Here is a 26,013-nt window from a genome sequence, read left to right on the forward strand (position 1 = left end):
CTTGAATGGCTGTTTCTTTTATCCTAGGACTTCTAATGCTAAGGCATTTATTCTTCCATGATGTAGGATCTTCCAAATAGTAAAACATTAAAGCTTAAATACAACATTTAAAATTATTAAGAACTAGCTAATTTTAAAATCTTAAGGGTGTCTTTCCCTCTCAAGAACATAGATCTTTGGGCTGGGGATGATAGTTCACACCTGTAATCCCAGAGCTTTGGGAGGCCAAGGTGGGAGGATTGCTCAAAGCCAGGAGTTTGAGACTAGCCTGGGCAACATAGTGAGACCCTGTATGTACAAAAAGATTTTTTTAAGTAGCCAGGTTTGGTGGCACATGTCTGTAGTCCCAGCTACTCAGGAGGCTGAGGTGGGAGGATGGCTTGAGCCCAGGAGTTTGAGGTTACAGTGAGCTACGCTTGTGCCACTGCACTCCAACCTGGGCGACAGAGTAAGACCATGGCTCTAGATCACATTAACAATTAAGATTATGGTAGAATTAATGAACTCTACCTATTACTGACTCTGGTCAAGTTTATTTAGATATAATAACTTCTACTTGTGTGCATACAGTAAGAATATAATGACAAGATGTAATACATGTTGGTATAATAGCAGCTTCTATGTCTGTGTGTGGAGTGGGGATCCCAGCTGTGAACTCAAAGGGGGATCCCAGCCCGGCTGTGAACTAAAAGTTATACAGTTTCTACAGAAGACTGACAATTCCCATCCTCCCCACCCTGCCATTGGATTGTCAGGAGTCCTTGGGGAGCTTGGCTTGGAACAAATCCAGTCTCCCAAACATGCCCGGGCATGTTGGAACAATGTAATATTCCACTGCTTATAATTTAGTGTAGTTAATGGTGTGGGTGTCCTACATAACATAGGTATAAAAGAGAAAGATTTTTCTTCCATTTTTTTCAGTAGATCTTTTATTTTCATGTTTGTCTCTTTGTGTGGCTAACAAATTAGAAATTCCTATAAGCCCTAATATGGAAAATGAGTTTCCTGTTGGCCTAGTTTCCTTAGTATTTTATATTAATGATTTAATCTTGTATTCCATCCTTTTAATTTATTCTTTTAATTCTGGAACCTGGTGCTTATTGAATCATCTAACTACTAGCAAGTACTTTTGAAGTATAATACCACAAAGAGACAGACCAGAGGAAGGCATTACACAAAGGATTTCCTGTTTATACATTTGCAAAATACAATAAGATTAAATGATTAAATGTGACAGATGTAATAGATCTAAATAATGCACTCAGTAAATGTTTCTGCGTAAATGTGCTGGGCAGCTTCCTCCAATGTCTGACTCAGAGGAAAACATTCTAGTGCATTCGCACACACAGAGAAGGAATCCAGACTGACGGTAGCTGGATGTAATTGCTGATGTCTATTGGGAAAGAAGTGGCAGTGTTAATATTTCCATTAAGATGATTTCATCCAAAATTTGATACTGGGATGACAAAATTTTTAAATGACATCATATTACACCATCAAATTATCCCATAACACTACAGGCATACCTCAGAGGTTTTATAGACTCAGTTCCAGATCTCAAAAAAGAAAATATTGCAGTAGAGAGAATATCACAATAAAGTGAGTCACATGAACTTTTTGGTTTCTCAGTGCATGTAAAAGTTATGTTCACACTATACAGTAGTGTATTAAGTATGAAATAGCATTATGTCTAAAAAAACAATGTAGATACCTTAATTTAAAATTACTTTACTGATAAAAATGCTGATCTGAGCCTTGAGCGAGTCCTAATGTTTTTGCTGGTGAAGCCTTGCTTCGATGCTGATGGCTGCTGACTGATCAGGGTGGTTTGCTGCATTGACTGATTCTCCCTTTTATGAAAGAATTGTATGTAGCATATGGTACTGTTTGATAGCATTTTACCCACTACAGAACTTCTTTCAAAATTGGAGGCATTCCTCTCAAACCCTGCCACTGCTATATCAACTAAGTTAATGATGTAATGTTCTAAATCCTTTGTTGTCATTTCAACAGTGTTCACAGCATCTTCACCAGGAGTAGATTCCATCTCAAGAAACCACTCTCTGCACATCCATAACGAGCAACTTCTCATTTGTTCAAGTTTGATCATGAGATTGCAGCAATTTAATCACATCTTTAGGCTCCACTTCTAGTTCTAGTTCTCTTGCTGTTTTCACCCCATCATCAGTTACTTCCTCCACTGAAGTATTGAACCTCTCAAAGTCATCCATGAAGGTTGGAATCAATGTCTTCCAAACTCCTAGTAATTGCTGATATTTTGACCTCCTTCTGTGAATCACAAATATTCTTAATGGCATCTAGAATGGTGAGTACTTTCTAAATGTTTTCAATTTACTTTTCCTAGAGCCATCAGAGGAATCGCTATGTCAGCTATCACCTTATGAAATTTATTTCTTAAGCAGTAAGACTTGAAAGTCAAAATTACTCCTTGACACATGGCCTGCAGAATAGATGTTGTTAGTAGGCATGAAAACAACATTAATCTTCTTGTACATCTCTGTCAGAGGTCTTGGGTGACTAGGTGCATTGTCAATGATCTCTTAAAAGGAATCATCTTTTTTGAAGCAGTAGGTCTCAACTGCAGGCTTAAAATATTCTGTAAGCCATGCTATAAATATATGTGCTGTCATCCAGGCTTAGTGTTTCCATTTATAGAGCACAGAGTGGATCTAACATAATTCTTAAGGGCCCTAGAATTTTCAAAATGGTAAATGACCAATGGCTTCAACTTAAAGTCACCAGCTGGAATATATTAGCCCCTAACAAGAGAGTCAGCCTGTTCTTTGAAGCTTTGAAGTCAGCTTTGACTTCTCCTCTCTAGCTATGCAAATCCCCTATGGCATCTTCTTCTAGTAGAAAGCGGGTTCATTTACATTGAAAATATATTGGTTACTGTTGCCACTTTCCTCAATGATCTTAGCTAGATCTTCTTGATAACTTGCTTAGCTTCTCCATCAGCATTTGCTGCTTCACCTTACACTTTTATGTTACAGAAAAGGCCTGTTTCCTTAAATCTTATGAAGCAAACTCTGCAAGCTTCCAATTTTTTTCTGCAGCTTTCTCACCTTTCTCAGCCTTCATAGAATTGAAGAGAGTTAGGGCCTTACTCTGGATTAGGCTTTTGCTTAAGAGAATGCTGTGGCTAGTTTGATCCTTCTATCCAGACTATTTAGCTTTTGGCATATCAGCAATTAGGCTGTTTTGCTTTCTTATCATTTATGTGTTCACTGGAGTAGCACTTTCAATTTCCTTCAAGAAAATGTTTCCTTTGCATTCACAATTTGGCTAACTCTTTGGCACAAGAGGCCTCGTTTCAGCCCATCTTGGCTTTTGACATCCCTTGTTCACTAATCTTAATCATTTCTAGCTTTTGATTTAAAATGAGAGCTGTGCAACTCTTCCTTTCACTTGAACACTTAGGGGCCATTGCAGAATTATTAATTAGCCTAATTTTATATTGTTGTATCTTAGGGAATAGGGAGACCTGAAGAGAGGGGAAGAGATGGGGGAACAGTCACTCGGTGGGGCAGTCAGAACACACACAACATTTATAGATTAAGTTCACTGTCTCATACAGGCATGGTTTGTGGCATCCCAAAACAATTACAATAGTAATATCAAGAATCACTGACCATAGAACACTGTACCAGATATAATAATGAAAAAGTTTGAAATATTGTGAGAATTACCAAAATGTGACACAGAGACAGGAAGTGAGCACGTGTTGTTGGAAAAATGGTGCTGATAGACTTGCTCGATGCAGGTTGCCACAAACCTTCAATTTGTGAAAAATGCAATATCTGTGAAGCACAATAAAGCAAAGTGTAATAAAATGAGATATGTCTGTATTCAGTTTCTCTGTCCTGGTAACTTCAACTTCAATTTTCTGTTCTGTTTTACCATGATTTTTTGAAAATAAACATGCAAGAAAATCACCAAAAATAAACTGCCATCATTTTCCATTTTTCTAACTTCAAGGAGGTGCTGACTGCTCCCTTTTTTTTTTTTTTTTACAGTGTTTCTAATGTACCAGAGGGGATTTTCTGATTCTTAAAAGTTATAACAATACCTGAAATTTCAGTATTTTTGTCTTTTTTCTCTAAATCACAAATTAATCTTTTGTACCTTCCTCAAGAATTACTGATAGTTTGTATTCTGATTAAGACAGTAATATCTATGCACAAAAAAATGAAAGAAAGATAGTGTTCAGACCCATTATCAGGAAAAAAGAAAAAGGAGAAATCTACATTTTCTTTTTTCCCCTATTTCTATAGTAAATATGGCAAGAAGTTCCTTAACGCCTTTAGAGAAGAAAAAGAAAAGTGAAGTTAAAAAAAAGCAAAAAAAATGGATGCTGCTCAAGCTCAGAAGATTCTTGACTTTGATGAAGTTGTAATATAAACAGTTTAGGGGAAAATGAGATTTAAAAGCAATTTTAAATGTTGGAAAGCAAGGAGCATTTCCGTAAGACTACTTTTGGAGTATGTACCTATGCCAGTTCCATCACGAGTCCCTTAGCCTACCTGGACTATTCTTAAGGTTGGTGGGGGAACTTGTTACCAAATGAACATTTTATATGTATTTCCCAGCTAATTATTTTTCTTCTTGCCTTATTGCAAAATTTAACAAGTTATTTCTTCTAGTTTCCACATTTGAAACCCTTTCTAGTAAATATGATTGTTTTAAAGATAAAAAAGAAACTATATAAAAATTATTTTAAGTATACAAAGAATCATATAAATATAAGCTGAATATTGTTATGAAACCCACATTGTGATACGTAACTTTTCTCCTTTGTTTTAATTTTTCTCCTTTATCCCATACTATTTTTTTAATAATCAAAACTGCTATGTTGAAATTAAAATGTTATTCAGTTAGGTTGAAAATATTAAAGATTTTTGGTTTTGGTTTTCAGTAAAACTAACAAAAATGCTCTACATTACAAATTTTCACTCTAGATTGAGGCTGGTGTGTTTAAAAAACGATGAGAAATCACAATCTAAATATCCCATTTTCTAAAAAGTAGTTTTTCTCCCGTTTTCAATGCTTAATGAGCCGCTTCTTTGTTCTTGTTGTTGTCATCAAAACTGCCACAAAATTAAAATTCTGTAGAATGGTAAACATCCCTCAGGAATCTCATTTTTTACTTGAAGGTAATTCAAGCTGTTACAAATGTCATTTAATGCGAAACAAAACAGTGGCCATGATGAATTACCTTCTTAGCGTTTATAAACAAAAATCTCTTTTGGGGAACAGGGTGTGTGTAAAAGATGGTAAAGAAAACAAGAACAAATTGTCAGATGTCTGCACGAACAGGGAGTGTGGTCCGTGTTTGGCTTGTGTCGCAGTCCTAGGGGGCTCTGCTTAGAGGAGCTGCTGCATGCAGCAAGCCCATGGTTTGTGTATTAAACATGTGAAAAGGAAAAGCCAACACCTGAAATGTAGTCAACGTCTAGTAATCTGCATGCTTATGAGATTTTTTTTCCCTAGTTTATCAAAAAATGTTTCACATCAGTCTGGAGTTCTGTCTTACTCCTATGCTGCTTTCCCTGACCATTGTCTCATTTTTTATTATTAGCCTAAGTAAAAATAAGAAGGAAAGAAGAAAACCCATTTGTTTTTAAACCAGAATGCATTGCAAAGAAAAAAAAGATTTGGGGGTTAGCTATAGTTCATGTCTTTAGGATGGATAATCACAAAGACTCCTAGGTCAGAGAATACTAAACAAAACAGAGACACATGCACAAAACAGACCTATTTCACTGTTCATCATTGGTTCTTAGTCTATCCTCACTCGGTTTTTGCTTATATGAAGGAAACCAACGTGGAAGAGCCAATGCCAATAAAAGAATGTTCTACATTCTTCATAATATCCTTTCCTTTAAAGATCCTTTTTAGTCATTTTGTTCCTTTCACCTTTAAAAATTCATCAAGTTGAACTTACTCTTGAATCCACATTGAGGTCAAGTGTTGACATTATATAATGATTCATTATCTAATGATTCTTTTAAATGGCTTTTTCTTTATGCCTTGCTCTTTCCTTGACTGCCTGCTTTGAGTAGGTATTAAAGAGGGAGGCACTTGCATAGGAATTGAGATAAAGACTTTTAAATGGCACAATCTCCATATTTTATGACAAAGGTTTTATTTTTTGTGGGTAATTATTTTTAATACTAAAAATTTTCCATAATACCAGTGCCTTCTCATTCTTTTTAATTCTCATTTAAGGGATGAGTATTTTGAAATATGTTACATAAAAGAAATGGAAAGATTTTTTGAAAAAGTAAAAAGTTATTGCGTATGTGATACAAAACCCCTGCATTTCTATTCATCATTTGTTGTATTAAATTGAATGTGCAATCATTGACACTAATAGGAAACACTTGGTTTGAAATTTTTTATTGATTTTAACTAAAGCCCACTTGCCTCTATTATACTTACATTTTTAAAGACCATATGTAATAAGCCAGAAAAGTGTGTTTTAGATTGAATTATAAAATTACATCATTTAATAAAAATAAAACACATAGAAGCCTAGAAGAAAAGAAATAGAATATGAACTAATGTAAAAAAAAAGTATTAAATCAGTTTTGTCATAGTGACAAACAAAAATAGCAATTCAGGGCTAAATTTGGATCACTCGTCAAATTGTATGCATCTTGAATTCATCTGTGCTGTGGAAGTTAATTCAGTTCTTCAAATATGTGTGAAATATGTTTGTGAGTGTGAATACATCATGCATCACTTCACAACAGGAATCTATTCTGAGAAATGTAATATATTAGACTAATATATTAGTCTGTAATTAGTCTAATATATTAGTCTAGAGTTCAGAACCAATAGGAGATTATATGTATGTGTGTATGTGTGTGTGTGTATATGTATATATATATGAGAGAGAGAGAGAGGAGAGGGAGAGAGTGATTTATAAGAGGAATTGGTTCACATGATTATGAGTCTGAGAAGTCCCATGATCTGCATGGTTTTCCTTGACCCCAGAGTCCCTAGGTGCAGAGGTGGGATTGGGACAAGCAGATAAAACTGACATTGTCCACACAAGCTAGGAAGCTAGGATTTCTCTGTGTGGAAACTTCATTATGCTGTAATCCTGTACTCTTATACTAGGTGTTCAATCACCATCTAGAACTTACACCATATGTCATTCCTTTTAAGGGTAGGGGGCTTACAAATACCAGGCTTTCCTGGTCCTTGAAAGTGCCCAGGTATCCCCAAATAATATATCCACCTACCTCCAGTTCTCCCAATACCCTACCAAGCCTATTTCCACTCTGTGCTGGATGTTCTCTGTGGCCTCCCGTGTCCCCTCTCCACACTTCTCTGCTGTGTGCCCTGGAGGCTGATCCCATATGGACTGCACCAAAGGGATCTATCTTGTCTTCTGGATTCCACTTGGGTTTAGCCAATAGGAAGCACTTGAAGGACACTGGAGTGTAGGAGAAGGAGGCATTAGGGATTTATCTCCTGCCTCCCTCCCTGCAGGGTCTTGATCAGTTAGCTGCAGCCTCCCACCCAGACCACAGCTCCTATCAGCAAGTAGATCAAGGTTCTGGCAACTGTTCTCTCTCCTTCCCCTGTAAGGCTAATGGGGCATAATGACTCCCACTGCTACTAACTCCAGGGTAGAGCAGAGTGTGGCTTCCTTAAACCCCACCCAGACTTCTGTAAGTAGACTGTCTATTAAACCCTTCAAATGACCCAGGTTTAGGTGCCATTTGTTTCCTGCAGGACCTGACTGCCAACCCCATCCCATGGCAGACAGCCCTCAGCTCTCATGCCAACTCTAATCAATTGGCAGGAGCCACTTGGAGCATTTTTTGTGATAGATTCTGGACCACATCCAGAAGTGAGTTACTGGGTGCAGGATGGAGAAGAGTAACTTTCATGCCAGGTGTTGGCGATCCTTGTTCTAGAATTTAACAGTCATGGTTAAATCTTCAGAAGATTTAAAACCAAACAGAGAGATTTGTGACAATTAAGCACACCAGGCATAGCCAAAGTGATGGCTGACAGACTAGCGGGAGAGAAGGAGATTAAAAGGAAAACTTAAAAAGCAAACAAATGAAAAAATCACACATGCAGAAAATAGCAGAGTGCAGGCCAATCCAGTGTAGGGCAGCTACGTCAGTCTACCCAGGTGACGGTGGTCTTGAGAAATCAAAGAAAAGGGTAGATATGTTAGCTATACTTTCTTTGGAAAAGGCAGCAAATATATCATACATTTTAGAAAGATTTCCATCCCAAAAGGCTAAAATGTTTATCAGGTCTCTGCAGAGCTGTCCTACAGCTTGCTGGCCAGTTTGAATTCCATATTGGTCAGTGCTTCTGTATCTAAAGAAATTTCATAAAAGGTCAACTGCCCCATTCCCCACTGTTGCCATTGCCAAAATTCCTAAAATTCCTGTCCATCCTCATAGGCGATGCCAGCTGATGACTCTCACACCACGAGGGACCAAGAGCCAGGGATGCCAAACTAGTGAGGCAGAGGCAGCTCGAGCTTTGTTCCCCACTTGCTCTGTGCCTGCCGGGTCTTGTTGCTACCATCCCTCTTCTCACCCCATTGACATTTAGTCCTTAGACCAAACTCTGTAGTGTAACATTCTGATAATTTATTCGGTGTTAATAAACTAATGGGAAAAGCCATCAGAGCCTTCCTCTGATCAGAGAAAGGAGGCCCAGCTTCTCAGCAACCTTCTGGAGCAACGTGGCAGCGGCTGCTAATTGAGTCTGGCTTGCACCAGAAACAGCTGTTACGCAGTTCACAGTGAACAGACCACTGTGCTAAGCTTCACAGGGGAGTGTGAAGTTGTGAGACTTTGGAGCTGATCGTGACAAGCTTCAGTCTGGAGAAGAAGACAAGCATGAGTATAATAGAGGGAATGGCCTGAAACACAACCAGCAAAAATATTTTCTGTCTCTTTAAAACATCCTCCACTCCCTTTTGAGAACTAAAACCTGCATCCCTGCCTGAGGCCAGTGGTTGGGAGGGGCAGGGTAATTTTTTTGTTCTTTGTGTTACAGAAGATAATTCAGCCTTCCCAGGCCCCACCAGCCCCCCAGGTGGGCGGAGATCACAGGCTCTGTCTTCTGCACAGATGGGATGATTAGAATCATTAACATAGTAGCCTAGAACACAGGGCTCTCTCTTGAAAAGCTCTGTATTTCTGCTTATGTTCAGGAAATTTGGATTTTGAGACGAGAAGGTCTACCATTTTTCCTCCTTTGCCAGCAAAGTAATAAACTTCCCTTTCCTTCTCAATCCACTTGTTCTCGTTCTTCTGATGCGGTCTCCAGGACAAGTGCCGAGCTTTCTGTATGTAACATGAACACTGCTACCTACAATTACAAAAAACATTGCACCAAACCAGTCTGACCACCATGCAACCCCAAGTAACCTAAAATGCCCTGTGGACTCCATCCTGGACCTCTCTGGGATCTGTGAGAACTCTGAGAACAGGACCTCCCTTCCATGGCGGAAGCCAGTGTGATGACCAGCTGGAAAGAAGAATTTACAGTCTTCTTTATGGGCCAACTAGAGATGTGAACTCAGAATCTGGCTTCCTTTGGTGAATTGCCTCCTTTGTGCTCTAAATCTAGCCTTTCAAGTCCTGCTCCTGGAGACCAGCTGAAGTCATTTATTCAGTGACATAGTTCTTCCTCTTGGAAAGAAATATGCTCATATGCTCAGTTTTCTTTCTTTGTTTCTATTTTTTTTCAAAGACAGGGTCTCACTCTGTCACCCAGGCTGGAGTGCAGTGGCCCGATCATAGCTCACTGCAGTTTTAAACTCCTGGGCTCAAAGAATCTTCCTGCCTCAGCCTCCCAAGTTGCTGGGACTACAGGCATACACCATGATGCCTAGCTATTTTTTTTCCATTTTTTGTAGAGACAGGGTCTTGTTCTGTTGCCCAGGTTGGTCTTGAGCTCCTGATCTCCAGTGATCCCCCCCTCACCTCAGCCTCCCAAAGCACTGGGAGGTGTAAGCTACCACGCTTGGAGTTTTCTTTTGTGTTGGTTTTTGGACAGCTCTTCTGGTCTTTGTATTTTGATTGGAAACTAGAAACAATGCCAATAACATGCATGCTGTAAAAAAGTTGAAGTTGATTGAGAGGAGAAAAGGCTTTCTAGGTATAGTGGGTTCAATACTTCATAAGCCACAATAGCTGGTGTGAAGAAATATAACATTTAAAATTTTTCTGTAACTAAATCTAGTCTTTATCTTTCACTTGATGTCTCAAAACATAATTGAGCTAGCTCCAGATAAATTCAATCATTTCAGTGTGTTTCTTAGTTATTTCAAATTTAAACCTGGTCAGTCATTCAAGAATTTTCCCCAACTCCTCATTCCCCCAAAGTAGTAGCAGTGTTTGGGAAAGTGTCTTCGGTCAGATTCCTTGACTGCAGAGCCTGAGATGGGGATTCTTATGCAGTGATTGATTGAGGGAGTGTTCTCAGCAGAAAGCCGTAAAGAAATGAAGGAAGTAGGATACTTCAGGGAGCCCAGGATGCGATTGACCCTACTGGGGCACGGGGCCAGGTTTTTGTGCCCCGTATCAGTCAGCCACTGGTTCCCAGGGAGGATAACCCCCAAGTAGTTCTGGGCAGTGCCCAGGTGAGGGTAGTTCCCTGGAGAAGGATAGCCCTGTGAGCTAGTATCAGCCAACACTCACAACAGCTGGTGATGGGTGTGCTGCTCAAATAAAGGGAATGGAATGGGACCAACAGTGCTACTAGAAGGAGCTTTCAGGATATCCAGGCATTGGGCCAGTGTCCTGAGTACTTGTGTTGCAGATTCGTCTGCCCGCCACCAGCCAACTGGACATAAGAGGTGAGTGTTGGTGAAGGAAAAGTGCCGGCAGCCTGAGGAGATGGTGGACTATTGTTTCAAAGACCATCTCATCTTTCTCTGCTTACCAAGCAACTTAGAAAGGGAAGGGGTAAAGGAGGTTGGTGACAGAAAGCAAGCTTTGTGCAAGTCATCATGACTTGCTCAATGGTTATCACCAGATGATAGGTTGTCTGGTGAATTTTGTCATCAGCAGCCTATTCCAGACTCTGGATCTGTTTTTTCCTCAAGGTCATTTTCTAATCTTGTGCCAGAAAGCTGGGTAAGCAGGCAGCAGGTTAATGCTAAACGTTTAAGATGGAACAAACAGAAAGCACACTGGGAGCAAAATGGCTTCCCTTTAGCCAGCCTGGTGTTAGAGTCTGAATGGCCCTTGGGTGCACCGACACTAGGTCTTCTACCACTGTGCCACCCAGGGGTCTCCATTTACCAGCAGTTATCAACACTGGTGCTGCACAGTTGTGCCAGCCCCTTTGGTCCACGGGTGGCCATCATCAACTGAGACCTAACTGAAAACACCTTTGTAGCCAATGCTGTCGCACCTCTGATCCCAGCCTTGAGGCCCCTCCAGGCAAGCTTCCTCTCCCTCCTCCCTCCGCCCTTCCTTGGAACCTTCTCAACCCTCTCAGAGCCTAGAAACCTCTGACTGCTGGGTCAGACCTTGGACCTTGCTGGGTAAACAAAGCGTGTGAGGCTCCACAAGGGTCTGTGTGGGTCTTCCGCGGGTTACACCCAGCCCTGAGGCTCCCTCAGCCATGGAATTATGAAAACTTTTCAGGAGATTCTCTTCTGGTGTCCTCCAGGGTTTGAAGGAAACAGATGTGCCTCTTCTCAAACTTGTATGTGCCAGCTGCTTCCACTGAGTCGCTGTCCTCCCTCTGCCTGGGCGAGCTTCTCAAGTCTCTGGGCTGGTGCTGCTTCATTTAGTTTCTTTACAGTTGAGGAGTGAACTCTGATCTTTTCTTCTCTTGCCCAAATTCCTTTCTAAGAGGCCATGCCTACAAATGATAAAATCTCATTAAACAGGCTTTTATTAACCCTGAATAGTGTGGGTTAACTTTCCAACCTGATTCATTCCCCCCTCCCCCGCCTTAAGCATTCCTCTCTACTGACTCCCAGTCTTACAAGCTGAACTCTTTCAACCAATTGCCAACTAAAGAATCCCTAAAACCCACCCATGACTTGTAAGCCCCCGCATCAGGATGTCCTACCTTCTGGGGCGGAACCAATGTATACCTTCCATGCACTGATGTATGATTTTACCTGTCATTCCTGTCTCCGTGAATGTATAAAACCAAACTGTAGCCCAGCTATGGGCGCATTTTCTCAAGACTTCTAGAGGTCACGTTCCCCAGGCTACAGCTGCACGTATTTGGCTCAGAATAAACCTCCTTAAATTACAAAGTTTGGAGTTTTCTCCCATTTTAACACAGTGTGTTGTGAGGGTTAAACTTCATGCCTGGGGATTTTTCTATGGACACTTTAAACTTTTGGAACTAAAACAAACCTTTTCTCTTTCAGCAGCCTTGATTTTTTTTTTTTTCTTTCATAACTATTGTCTCAGCTGTGGGTTTCAAAAATTTATTCTTGAAACACAAAAGCTGAACAATAACTATGTCTTTCTTTTTGCATTCCTGCTTTAATAATTCTAATCCTCCCAGAGGCAACAAATGCCTCCGACTAGAGCCTCAGAAACAAGCAGGTTTTCAGGAGCGCGCAGACCCCTGCCGCAGACAGGAGTGCAGGGCAAGTGCAGGCCCCATCGTGGGGGCGGCTGAAGGATGGGACGTTCACAGAGGGCGAAGGGTGCCAGGAAGGCGAAGGGGAAATAAACGTGGGATGAGAGGTTGGAGAGGTTTCAGTTTCAGGCTCGTTAGGGGAACCCTAGATCACTCCGCCTCCGCGGCCCGCCCTGCACAGGGCATGTCAGGACTTGCAGGAGCCGGACCCCATAGGAGAGAATGGCATGGAGACAAACCACTTAAAATTTATTCAAGATATTCTAAATACGTAGCAATGAAAATGTTGGCCTAGGTCCAGGTGTACCAACAAATATCCCAAAATGTCTACTACTGGAGAATTTTGAAAACAAAAGAATTCGGTTCAAAAATGTATCTGACAACTAAATAAAAAGAGTAATAGGGAACTGGTAAAAGGAAAATATTATTTTCCTTCATTCTAGGGAACACCTATAAAGATGGAATATTATTCTGGTTTAAAAAAATAGAATTAGTGGCATGACTGCAAACGGGTTTAGTAATTTAAATGAAAAGTACGACTATCCAGTGTGTTATGGAAACTCACCAGAGTAAACTGAGGCTTGGCCACATAATCCCCCCTTTGGCTCCAGTTATTTGAGTCAAAGAAACTTCTGTGAACTTTTTTTGGCAAGCATTTTTGTCTGTTTATAAATAAGTGTTCAGAGTTGGTTTTTTCACCTTTTTGGCCTTTTAATTAATAATAACTCATTATCAGTCAATCATCTCTGGATTGGTTTGTAGTTGGTACTCATAATGTTAACATTTACCGAGTGCTTATATGCACTTTAGATATAACTCATTTAATTAATAACTCACAATAACTCTGGGAGATGGATATTGTAAGTATTCCCATTTTACAACTGAGGAAACTGAAGAAAATTTAAACATTGTGTACCACATACTAAGTGTTTTGTCTGTAGTATCTCACGTATTCCTTTAAAAAATAGCTTGAGGTTCTATTATTTTTCCCCATTTTATAGTTGAGGAAATTAAAACTCAAAGAGGAAGATTTGTTTTAAGTTCACACAACTTTACGTGATGAAGGAAGAATTTTAAACGAAATGTACCTAATACTCAAATTCCTTGTCATATAATGTTAAAAAGCTAGAAATAATCTATATATCCAATAACAAGTAATTAGTTCAATAGATTAATGGTACAGCCACACAATGGAATATTATGCAACTGTCAAAAATGATGTTGAAGATATACCATATTGATCTTTTAAAACAAAATTTTCAGCTAAAAAAACAGATAACAATATGCACAATATAATTTCATTTTAAAATACATAAACAGATAAACACGTTTATGCTTTCCTAAAAAGGAATATGGAAGCAAATTAAAACTTTTTGACTGTTGTTCAAAAATTATTAAGAATTTTAAAATGACAACAGCAAAGCATTAAACCTTCCGAGCACAGGCCCTGTGCAACTGCACAAGACACACACCTGGGAAGTGGACCCTGACAGGAACTACTCTTTATGTTCTTCTTTTTGTTTGGCAGTGTTGCATTGCTTGTAGGTCTTGCTTTGAAAAAATGGTAAACAAAATAAGCAATCAAAGAAAGGGTATCAAATGTGGTAGTGGGAGTTTTGGAATATATACGTACAAATATAGATATATATATACATAAACATGTAAATAGACATTTTTTTTTCTCATTGCCTTTCTTTCTTTCTTGCCTAAATAATTTGGGCCTGGGGAGTGGGGTTAGTGGCCCAGCACAAGAAGGTGAAGCCTAAAAGAGATGAGAAAGGCCTCTGTATAGAGTGGGGGTGGCAGTGGTAACATGGCGTGAGGACAGTGGCAGCATGGCATGAGGAGACCGAGTCAGATAAGGAAAGCATGCAGACAGGGGCAGCTGCCTGCCATGGGGTGTGGAGGCAGAGTAAGGTGAGGAAGATGCCCACTCAGGGAGCAGAGATGGAGCACGTTGGGGTTGACCAATAAACAAATATATTGAAGTCATGGGAACCAGATTTCTCATTGTTAGAAAAAGAGTTACAAATATGGTAAGGGAGAAAACTGGATAAATCCTGCAGTGTGTAAGATTAGAATTGGGTATATCAGTGGTTTTGTGTTTTCCACCGTATATGTATATGTGTGTGTGCGCACACATACGTATTTGTAGATATATAATCCCCCGGCTCTTTCCATTGAGTAGGCTGTGATGACGTTGAGCATAGCTAGTGTCCAGATATCAGTTTCTAAATGCTATTCTCTGCAAAAAAGCAAACAAAACAACAAACTCCAGATCTGTTTGAAGAAATACCTGATTCTAGGTCTGGGGCAGGAAAAGTACAACATGAGCCTGGGGCACTCGAGCGTGTGTGTGTGTGTGTGTGTGTGTGTGTAAGTAAAAAATGTTCAAAGAATGACAGCAATATGGCAAAAAAAAAAAAAAAAAAAAAAAATCACAAAAGCCAGCCTGACTGGACCTCCACTAGCTAAATCTGGGACAATCTGACCATAGATAAATAATGATAAAAACAGATGTTGCCTATTGAATAAAAAAGCATCCATGAGTCCATATTAATTTACATAAACACATGAATAAATGAAGAAAAAATAACTCTTTCCTTATAGTATAATGTCCTAATAAGTGTGTAAGGAATGATGGAATTAGAAAATAACAATTGGCATCATGGTAGAAAATCTTACATGCTTCTAGGCAAAGAACAGAAAACATTCAGAAAACTAAGAAGAAAAGATAATTGGATTAGTAACAGACTTCTCTGTAACCTTAGCTGAATCAGATAATTTGCATTTACATTCACAGTACATTGTACATTGGCAATATCCCCATATCAAGTAACTTTGTCACTCACATGTGAGAGCAAAGTAAAGTTTTTGCCTGTTGCAAGGGCTCTAAAAATATCCTACCCATACACCTTTCTGAGAAAATTCTCTCACCAAATGAAAGTTAAATTTCATGATAAAAAGATAAGGATAAAAGTTTCATGAAACACTGATGAATAATGAACCTTATTTATAATTAAATCTAAATGGATGATGATAGTTGGCTGGGAATTATACTCTGTTAAGAATTTTGAAACAGGAGAGACATTCTGTGAGAGAATATTTGCTAATAGTCTGGGATTTAAATCCTATAATTATTTCATCCAAATTTGAGATTTGGATGATAGGAATGATATAGGTAGTTAAATGTTCTAAAGGTTTCATTTCAGTGGAAGGAGTGGAAAAGCATAGAACTATTAGTCTAGTGTAGTAGGAAGTTAAAGTTATTTAATTTGGGGCATATCAATAGACATACATGAATTTAATTGTAACAGTTGAGGGCTGGGTATCGTGGCCATGCCTGTAGTCCCAGCTACTTGGGAGGCTGAGGCAGGAGGATTGCTTGAGCCCAGGAGTTTGAGGTTACAGTGAGCTATGATGACACCACTGCACTCTACCCAGGGTGACAGAGTGAGACTCTGTCACACAGGAAAAAAAATTATGATAATTAGGAACTAAAAGACAATGATTAGTAGGTTTGAAAAGTACATGTGAGTTAGGGAGTGAGCAAGTTGGAGGTCATAATTATTTAGTTTTCACATATAAATATGACTATTAAATTTAGGAAAGTTATTCATGGAGATGAATAGTGGAAATTCCAATTTACAGGAGGAATGAAATAAAAAGAAACTTGATCAATCCAATACAAGTAAGGAAAGGAGATAAAAAGACATAATGTACACAAATATACAATAAGATGCCAGGAGTAAAATCATATAAATTTTTACTATAAATGTGAAATTCTCTAATCAAAAGGCAAATACTCTCAGAATGAATTTGAAAATCAAGTTTGATTATATACTGTATCAGGATCCCAACAAGATGGCACATTCAAAAATAGGGTAATTTGAGGAAGGTTTACTACTTAGGAAGGGGTGAGTGGGGCATAAAACTATGAAGCACAGTGTTAATACTGGGGCTAATACCAGCAGAGCCGTTACGCCTCCTAGGACCAAAGGGCCAAGGGGAAGATACAGTTACCAGAACCTACAAGGAAAGTCATGTAGAGGAGACTACCCAGAGAGGTGCAGTAACCGTTAACTGAAGTAGCAGCTGGCCGGAGGTGACATCACAGAGAAGGAGCTGCCGACTGACTTCACTCTCCTCCCTTTGATCTAGCCAGAGGGCAAGAGTAGAAGTTGGTGTCACTCACACAGGTCAATCTCTTGAAGCAGGGTGCAGGGTTCAGAAGGGCAGGGAGTGGACCCAGAGCAGCAAGCAAACGGGAGACACCTGCCACGTGCTCTATTCACAGGAACTGCACCTGAATTAGTGAGGAAGCTTTGCACCTAGGACTCGGAAAAGGTGCCTGTCTTCTGTTGCTCATAATAGAATGCCTGAAACTGGGTAATGTATAAAGAAAATGAATTTATTTCTTACAGTTATGGAGGCTGAGAAGTCCAAGGTTGAGGGGCCAATCTGGTGAGGGCCTTCTTGCTGGTGGGGACTCTCCGCAGAGTCCGGAGGTGGCACAGGGCATCACGTGTTACGTGAGTGTGCTAGGTCATGTCTCTCTTCCTCTTCTTAAAAGCCACTAGTCCCACTCCTGTTATAACCCATTAATCCATTAATGGATTAATCCATTAATGAGAGGCCCAACCTCTCAGTATTGCCACATTGGAGATTAAATTTCAACATGAGTTTTGGAGGGGACAGATATTCAAACCATAGCAATACCTAACTGTAACGGGACATTTCCAAATATCCAGAAGTTGTGGAATCCATGCTAGGCCCAAAACCTGGGGGCAGGGGGCTACTAAATGTCCCCTCACAAAAAAGACACCTCAAAGCCAAGTTATCAGAATATCCCTGCAGGACTTAATGGTCACACCAAGCAATATCCACCTCCCCCTTCCATATAGAGAATGAGGAGGAGGAAAGGTGATTTTTAAGCCTTGAGGACTACAGTATTCCTGGTGAGAGACGCCTGAAGAGGAAATGCTGGCAAGATGGGGTGACTTGCATCTAGTTCGCGGCTGGTTACTTGCTGAGTTGAGACTACACGGGTCCATTAGGTGATGCGCCGAAGTCATGCGTGGTCAGAGGGTTTGTGGGAGAGTGCTGTGGTCTTCTGAAGTGTGGGACAGGCAGGAACATGGACACTGTGTCTGTTCTGGCCTAGAGAACCTTAAAGGTGGAGGCCACTCCTGCCAGCAAGGCTTGAAGGAACTGTGGTGAGGCATAAATAGGAAGACGATGAGGCAACTACCCTCCCATCCCGGCTCCAGCTGGATGTGCTGCTGTAGAGGATCTCAGTACGTGTTCAGTGGTAGATAGGGTACTAGCCACTACTGCATAGGACAGTCACACCACTTTTTAAGACTCTTTTACAATATATTAAATACATGAACAAATAATTCACATAAAAGCTATTTGGTAAATTATGTACATAAAGTGCTTAATCACTGTAACCACTTGTAACACTGCAAGATACCACTTAAATGGCCAAAAATATCAGGATAGTGAAATGAATTATACTTGATTAAATGTAATCAACTTGATGAAATTTAATTCTTAAAATACTAATTCTATAAATTTTGTAGTAAGTGAGGAAATTATAACATTAAGTAAGGAGAGTAGCATGTAAAAATATTTCTAGACTGTGGTTGCAACAGTGCAAGAAAGGACATAAGCCAATGCACAAGTAAAACAAGAACAATTGATATCTTAGGCTAGTGGGATGTGGGTAAAGTTTTCTTTGAATTTTTTTTTTTTTTTTTTTTTGAGACAGGGTCTCGCTTTGTTGCCCAGGCTGGAGTGCAGTGGAGTCATCATAGCTCGCTGCAACCTCAAACTCCCGGGCTCAAGTGATCCTCCCGCCTCAGCCTCCCAAGTATCTGGGACTATAGGTACGTGTGACCACATCTGGCTAATTTTTCTTGTTTTTCTGTAGAAACAGGGTCTTGATATGTTGCTCAGGCTAGTCTCAAACTCCTGGGCTCAAGGGATCCTCCCACCTTGGCCTCCCAAAGTGTTGGGATTACAGGCGTGAGCCACCATGCCTGGCCCGTATTTACTGTTTTCATTGTCATAAAGTTGCTTAATCAATAAATGAAATTACAGGCCTCAAAAAGCAGAACAAATGGGTAGAAGAAGAAGAGGCCGCTATTAGACAACCCTTGAGGAATTTTGCTATACAGGGAAGCAGAAAATGAGGTAGTATCTGGAGAGTGGTGTGGGGTCTGGGGAAGAGGGGTTTTTTTGAAGATAGGAAAAATAGATACATATTTTCATACTGATGAAAACGATCTATTAGAAAGAGGAAAAATTGATGCTGGAGAAAGCTGAGTGACAGCAGCAAAGTCCTTCAGTAAAGGAGAGGAAGTGTGACCCAACACTGAAGTGGAGGTGGCCCTGGGAGGAGCAGGAGGCCTCAGTCTGCAGGAACAGCGGGCAGGGCCCAGGCCAGGTGGAATGTACGAGAACAGATGCAGGTGCCTTGGCTCTTTGATGCCAGAAAGTCCAGGAAGTTCTCGTTTGAATAATTCCATTATCTTAGTGAAATAAGAAGCAAGTCAAGGGGTCATCTAAGAGTGGAAGTTGTCAGAAGTTTAAGAAACATGGAGAAAGTGTGAGATGGTCTTCGTGATTGAAAGAGTTAATGGACTAAAGCAATATGGTAGAATTTCCTGAGAGAACCAGGGGGCAGTAAGAGGTCTTATTGCCATAACCTGTGTCAGACAACCTATCTCAACTGTATGGTGTCAATGCCTTGAACACAGTCTTTGTTCTTTCCCTTACTCTTAAAGAAAAGAATTGGGTTTCCATTCATGAATTGTTCTTAATTTTTAAAAGGAGTTGGTTCATCGTCCTTTTTTATTTTATGCAAACAATGAGATTGAATGTACATTTGTAGGCAGCTGTGAAGTGTCAGCTTGCATTTATTCTTTGAGTGATTTATCATTATGCAAGAACATTTTCTGGAAATGTCAGAATGAACTGATCTTAGGCACTGCTGCCCCACCCATCAGAAGACATGACCCGTGATTTATGGGTGTGAATTAAACTATAGATTCTCAAGGGAAGTGATACTCCTCAGCAACTGCAAAAAAGAAAGAAAGAAAGAAAGAAATCTGTATCATTTTGCTCTGTATGAATGATGTAGTCTGTTTTGTTTTGTTTTTTTCCATTTGATGGCTTTAAGTGAAGACAGGGCCACACAAATTGCATGACTAACTCCTCTCAAAACTTAGATACTTTTTGCAGCCTTTTGCAGCCTACACACCAATGTCATTAATAGTACTTAGTCCCAGGGAGGTGGAAATGCGTGCACATTGGGATTTATTCTAAGTGGATCAGGAAATGGAGGAGAGAAATGAATAGGAAACCCTGAGGGAAAAACAAACTCATTAACAAGGGGAAAAAAATTAAAGTAAGCACTTAAAATAATTGACCAAGAAATGGTCAATATGTATTTTATCTTTTGTTCCTTTAAAAATATATGTTGTGTAGAGAGTGTGATAAGCAGAAAAAAAACACTAAAAGGTAAGGGTACCTGACTGGGATTTCCTATCTATTCCCCAAATGTCCAGCTCATAGCATCCACCTCTGTGCAGAGATGGCAACCTTTCCCTCCAAGACTGCCTTTCCTTTCTAGACTGCGAGTCAAAATTCTGAATGCTGATAGCTTAAAGTTGTTGCCTGTCTCTCTGATGACTTAAACCAGAGAGTATTGCTTTGAACGTTTGTGTTTTAGGCACTTTCCAGATAACACTGAAATGACTGTTTCCTAGCACTTACCAGACTTAAGCCTACCACATTCCAAAACAAGAAATACAAATGTCCAAGAAACTCATGGAAAAATGTTCAATTTGTATAGTAATTTTAAAATTCAAATTAAACCAATAACAAACTGCCCCTTTTTGCGCTGTTGTCAAGTTGTCCAAAGATCGTTTTTAAGACAATGACTAATGTTGAAGAGAACGTGGAGAAAGAGAGACTCTCACGATGCTTTGGGAAAGGTTTAAATTGACACAACTTCTTCAGACCGACTTGATAAAAATGTACCAGAAAGTCCTAAAACATTCATTTGTTTAATCAAAAGTATTTATTGGATGTCTTCTATATCAAAACCTAGTAATTAAACTTTATCAATGTATAAGTATCATGTAAATAATTACAAGTACAATGAGTTCTGTGAAAGAGAGATCAAAGGGACATAAGAGCAAGGAATTAACCCTAAGAAAGTAATCAGAATTAAGCAGTAAGATAAAATGAAAAAATTTGGAATTACCTAAATGTCCACAGTGTATTAAATAAACTATGATATATCCATGCAATGAAATAATATGACATTAAGAATAAAGTTACAGAAATACTTAATAACACATAGAAATGTTTATAACATATTGATAAATGGAAAATAAGTTTATAATACAGTGTGTTCGGTATGACCCAATTTTATAAAAACAAAAGCTCTGTATCTATGTATCTCTCTCTATTCATCCGTCTATCTATGAAGGATTGGCCAGCAAAATGTTCCAATGATAATTTTTGGCTAGGGATATTATAGTAATATTTTCTTTTTTCTTTATCTTCATGAACATTCTTAAAGGTATAAAAAATAACAATAACAACTATATATTATAATTGGACATGAGGTAACTATTCTTTGAGAGAGAGGACTTAAGGGACATATTATTCAAATATTCTTCTAAATTATCTAAAATCTGTGGTTGTCTTAAATAGATCAACAGAATGCAATGCTCTTGAAATGCGTTACTTTAATCCCCTGCAGAAATGCTGTTACAAAATTATGATTGAATGTGGAAACCTTGGCTTTTATTAAGACAACATGATGAACATTTCCTTAAGCTTTTGCAAAATTACAAATCAAGGCATTTGCCCTTATATTACTGCTCCTTTTTTAAGGAGCTGCTCAACGGGTTTATAAGAGAATTGGTGCTAGAAAAGAGTTTACTTTCCAGTGAGCTTTTAGCCAACAGCGCAAAGTTTAGAACACCTTATTTCCCTGATTGCCTTGTCTAACAGAACGATTAGAGCTAAATTTAGTGATCAATCAAGGTCAAGATCTGGCTCCTGGTACAATTAGTTCTGTCCTCTTGAGTGATCTGTGCTCCTCATTTTTAATTTTTAAAACTCTGCTTTATGTCTTTTACTAGCAAGTTACCTCAAATTATTTTTCAAAGTAGACATGTAAGGTAGAGAGATTTCCAGATAAGTAAATAAAAAAAATTAGAAATCAATATACTTTTCTGTTCGTATATATGTTTAATACTAAAGCTTTAAAATAGTTGTCCTCATAGTAGTCAAAATTTTTTTCCTATTAATAATTTGTTTTGCCTTTTACATGGATAGTAAAAACATTAACTTTAGCTCGGCCGTTTTGAATTCCAGTGATTCTAAATTGAATCTTTACTGTAACTTCATTATTCTATTAGTAAACTACTGGTCAAAACATTAGCTTTTCATACAGTGTATTGTTTTGGACAGTTAAATTAATGAAACGCATTTTCCTGTCATAGAAATATTTTAATAATATTGTGAAAACATTTGAAATTTTCAAGTTTAGCCAAATCCCACTCCAATTTTTTAGAAATTGCTACTCATTCCATCTGAGTTACTTGTGAAAAGACCTCAACCTTAGGAACACTAAGTTGAGACAAAATTTCGTATTCTCCTAATGACTAGGGGCTGAGGTGTTTAAATGACCTTTTCCATCCCAGAGGGTGATTGCTGTAGGTCAGACTTGAGGTCACTGGCTGGAGAGTTACAAACAAAGTCATAGTTTTGGCGGAGGGTATAGTAAACTTGGACTACAGACAAAGCTAATGCTTCCTCAATGATGAAAGAAAAAAAAATTCCGTCCTCTTCTCTGAACACAAACAAACACTGGCTATAATCAGCCACTTCTGGTGAGTTGCAGTTTATAATATTCTGAATCTGGTGTGCATTGCTGTTTGACCATATGTGGTCAGGTTAAAGCTACTGATGTTTGGGAACATTTCTGGGAAAATGGAAGTATTTCCAAGGAAATATAAAGAATTTTAGAGCTGTACAGATTAAAGAACCCTGTGGTGGTCAATTCTCCTGTGTCTAGAAAGGCTAATAAAGGAAGAGTCTATAATAAGTGGATACTCTCTTTGGAGATCTGAAGGGAAAATGTCTCTGTAACTTTTTGCTATAATAGACTCTCAGTTTTTGAATAAAATAATCTGATGATACATGGGACTTTGAACAATTACCACAATACATGATTATGATAATCATTGTTGCCCTCTCTTGAAAACCATCTATCTTGTCCATGTCCCCTTAAGCTGAGAATGTTCCAGATATAATCTGTTCAGAGGAATGGTAACCTTGTATCAGCTGGTCACTAAACGTGTATTCATGAAGCCCAGTTATGTTAGCTTGTTTGGCAATTACTTTACCCTGTTAGCTTCAACTCACCATGTGATTTCTTTGTGACTTTTTTTCCAAGCAAGTTTCTGCCATGCTATATTTGCCAATTTGATTCTTTTTTAAAAAAAACTTAGATGAAGAGCTTTACTTGTCTCTACATTACAAATTTTATCTTAAACTTCCAACTTGTTAGAAAAGTTTTTAAATTTTAATTTTGTCATCTATCCTACTAATTAGCATCCTCAGCTTTATGATGCTAACATTTTGGCAAGAATGACACCTCTGTGAAGGTGTGAACACTGTTGGTGGGACTATAACTCAGTAAAGCCAATTTGGAGGTGAATTTGGCAATGTCTCTTTTTTTTTAGCATAGTAATCATATTTATTACAGATAACATACACCAAGACATATCAGAATTTTAGGAATCTCATATAATATTGGAGCTATTAATAACATATTTATACAAATATAACCCAAAGAAAGTTAAACACCATTTCACATTTGACAATGCTTGTTGTATGGTTTTAACATACCAAATAAGCCTAATATGTCTCTCTTAGACTTTCATTGGCTCTAATATTTAAAAAACTAGTTTGAGGTTGAAAAGATTGGATTTAGAATTTTGATTTTGGAAAGTTTGTCAAATATCAAAGGCTTAAAACACTTGCTATAATAAAACACTTGTTGTCATAAAACAATATCATAGATTGCTATAAAATTATAGTCAGTCATTTAGCCAAACTGATAATTTGAAGATTTTAAAGAGCAAGAACCTTAATCTTTGATCAGGAGGAGACTCAGTTTCCCAAATAATCAGAAGACCTAATATAGACAAACTAAAAGACAAGCTAATAAAGAGGCAGACTGAATCTGTCTCTCTTTCTCTTTCCCCCTCCTTTTTGCAGTTTATCCAAAAGGTGAACAAAAGTCTTTTGCTATTTCTATTAATATCACATGAAAATCTTGTTCAAAAGAGAAAACCAAATTTTACCTTTGCATTAGTGTATTAATAATGATAAAGCTAATTTTAAAAAATCTTATAAAGAAATCCATCTAATTTTAATCAATTTGATAATGTAAGATTTTTATAAACCTTTTATAACCTTCATCATTTTTTTCAACTTTTCTATCCATTTAGTTATTTTAAAATTTCAAAATAATAATATTAAGGGGGTACAAATGATTTTGGTTACATGGATTGCTTTATAACGCTTGAGTCATGGCTATAAGTGTGCCCATCACCCACATAGTGTTCATTGTACCTGTTAGGTAGGTTTTTGCCGTTCCCTCCACCCCCTCCCTCCTGTGGCAAAGTCTCTTAAAATTGAACATGCACAGGCCCAGTGAATCCATTACTGGGTAAAAATTCTGAAGAATAACTTGTATGTATGCACATGGAGGCAAGTACAAAGATGCTCACTGCAAAGATGTGTATAACCTGCATGTACATCAGTCCGGGAATGGTTAAGTAGTATGGCTATCCTATGTTCTGGAATACTCTGCAGCAGTTAAAATGAACAAGGTAGATCCATACTTAACTAAGGTAGAAAAACTTCTAAGATATATATTGAGTGAAATGCAAGTTGCTGAAAGATAAGGACAATATGATACCATTTATGTGTAGAAACACACATAGCCACACAAAACAATACTTTTTCTTCTCCACGGGTACATATATGTACATGAATGCACAAAGAAATCTGAAATGCTACACACCAAACTAGAAAAATGGTTTCATCTGAGAAGAAGAGAAGTGACAGGATTTGGGGGTGGAATCCAAAGGATACTGTCACCATTCTCTGTAATACTTTAATTTTTTAACAAAGATATTGTATTAATATGCTCCTTAACTAATTAAAAGCTAATAACAAAAAAGAAGGAAAAAAATCTAATTCAAATTGTCAATAAAAATGTTCAAAAGGAAAATAGCCTTAAGCTCATATTTAAAAATATCCCTTTATTTTAAAGAAATAATTTAAAAAGAAGAAACCAAGAACATCTTCCCATTAGAGGATTCCAAATGTGCACTCGTGAGCATTTGAGAAATGAGCACTAAACCTCTCCTTGCTACCTCCTGTAGCACAGTGTGGACTGTTTCCGGGCCCTCATCTGTTCACATGCAGTAGGCTCTGGTACAGTATGCGTTTCAGTTTCACCTCTAATACTGGAACTGAAAACTAAAATACCTGATAGTCCAACCTGGAGGAGGAAGGCAAAAGTGGATGAAGGGACTCTTACAGAGCTCCTCTCCCGACGTACAACTGCAGCCGTTTTTCCAGTGGGAAGGATAAGATAGGAGTGTAGAAGTCACCGGAGAGCTGTGCCCTGGAGTCCCACAGGACATAGCCAGAGATGACACATAGCATCTTTACCTTCTGGACCCTCTGCATTTACTTTCTCTTCTTCCTTCTTTCCTTCTTGCCTCCCTTCCTTCATTCCTTCCTTTTTTTTTCTACCTCTCTCTCTCCCTCCTTCCTTTGTTCTGTCTTTCTTTTTCTTCTTCAATTTTCTTTTTTTGCAACGTTGCTTATTACTCAAAAGCTTGATTTTTTGCTTTACTCAAAAACTTTCTGACTCTGCCGTGCCTTCAACACTTTCACAATTCTGCTCCTCGATAAGGAAATCTCGATCCAGTCACAGACACATTTAACACACACGGAACCACCATAGGTTCTGCTGACACGGGTTGTTTGTTTATTTGTTTGTTTTTTCCATTTTAGACAACCTCATAAGAACTTTCGGTTGCATAGTGCAACTCCCTTGAAATCAGCCTGGGCACAAACTACATGCTGGTTTGGGTGCTTTCTCAAATTCCTTGGGGTAAAGGCAAACAGTTCTGTTACCAGGGTTCAGGACAGCCTAGTTTTGTTAGAGACTGTATTGTAAGGAAGCCTAGGACAGTATGTCAAATGCTGAACCACTCTGAGTGCCTCTAGACCAACCCCCAAAATGAAAAAAAGCACTCTTCTTGAGGCATTTCTTAT

The sequence above is a fragment of the Eulemur rufifrons genome, chromosome 18 (assembly GCF_041146395.1).
Source record: "Eulemur rufifrons isolate Redbay chromosome 18, OSU_ERuf_1, whole genome shotgun sequence".
Lineage (NCBI taxonomy): Eukaryota > Metazoa > Chordata > Mammalia > Primates > Lemuridae > Eulemur > Eulemur rufifrons.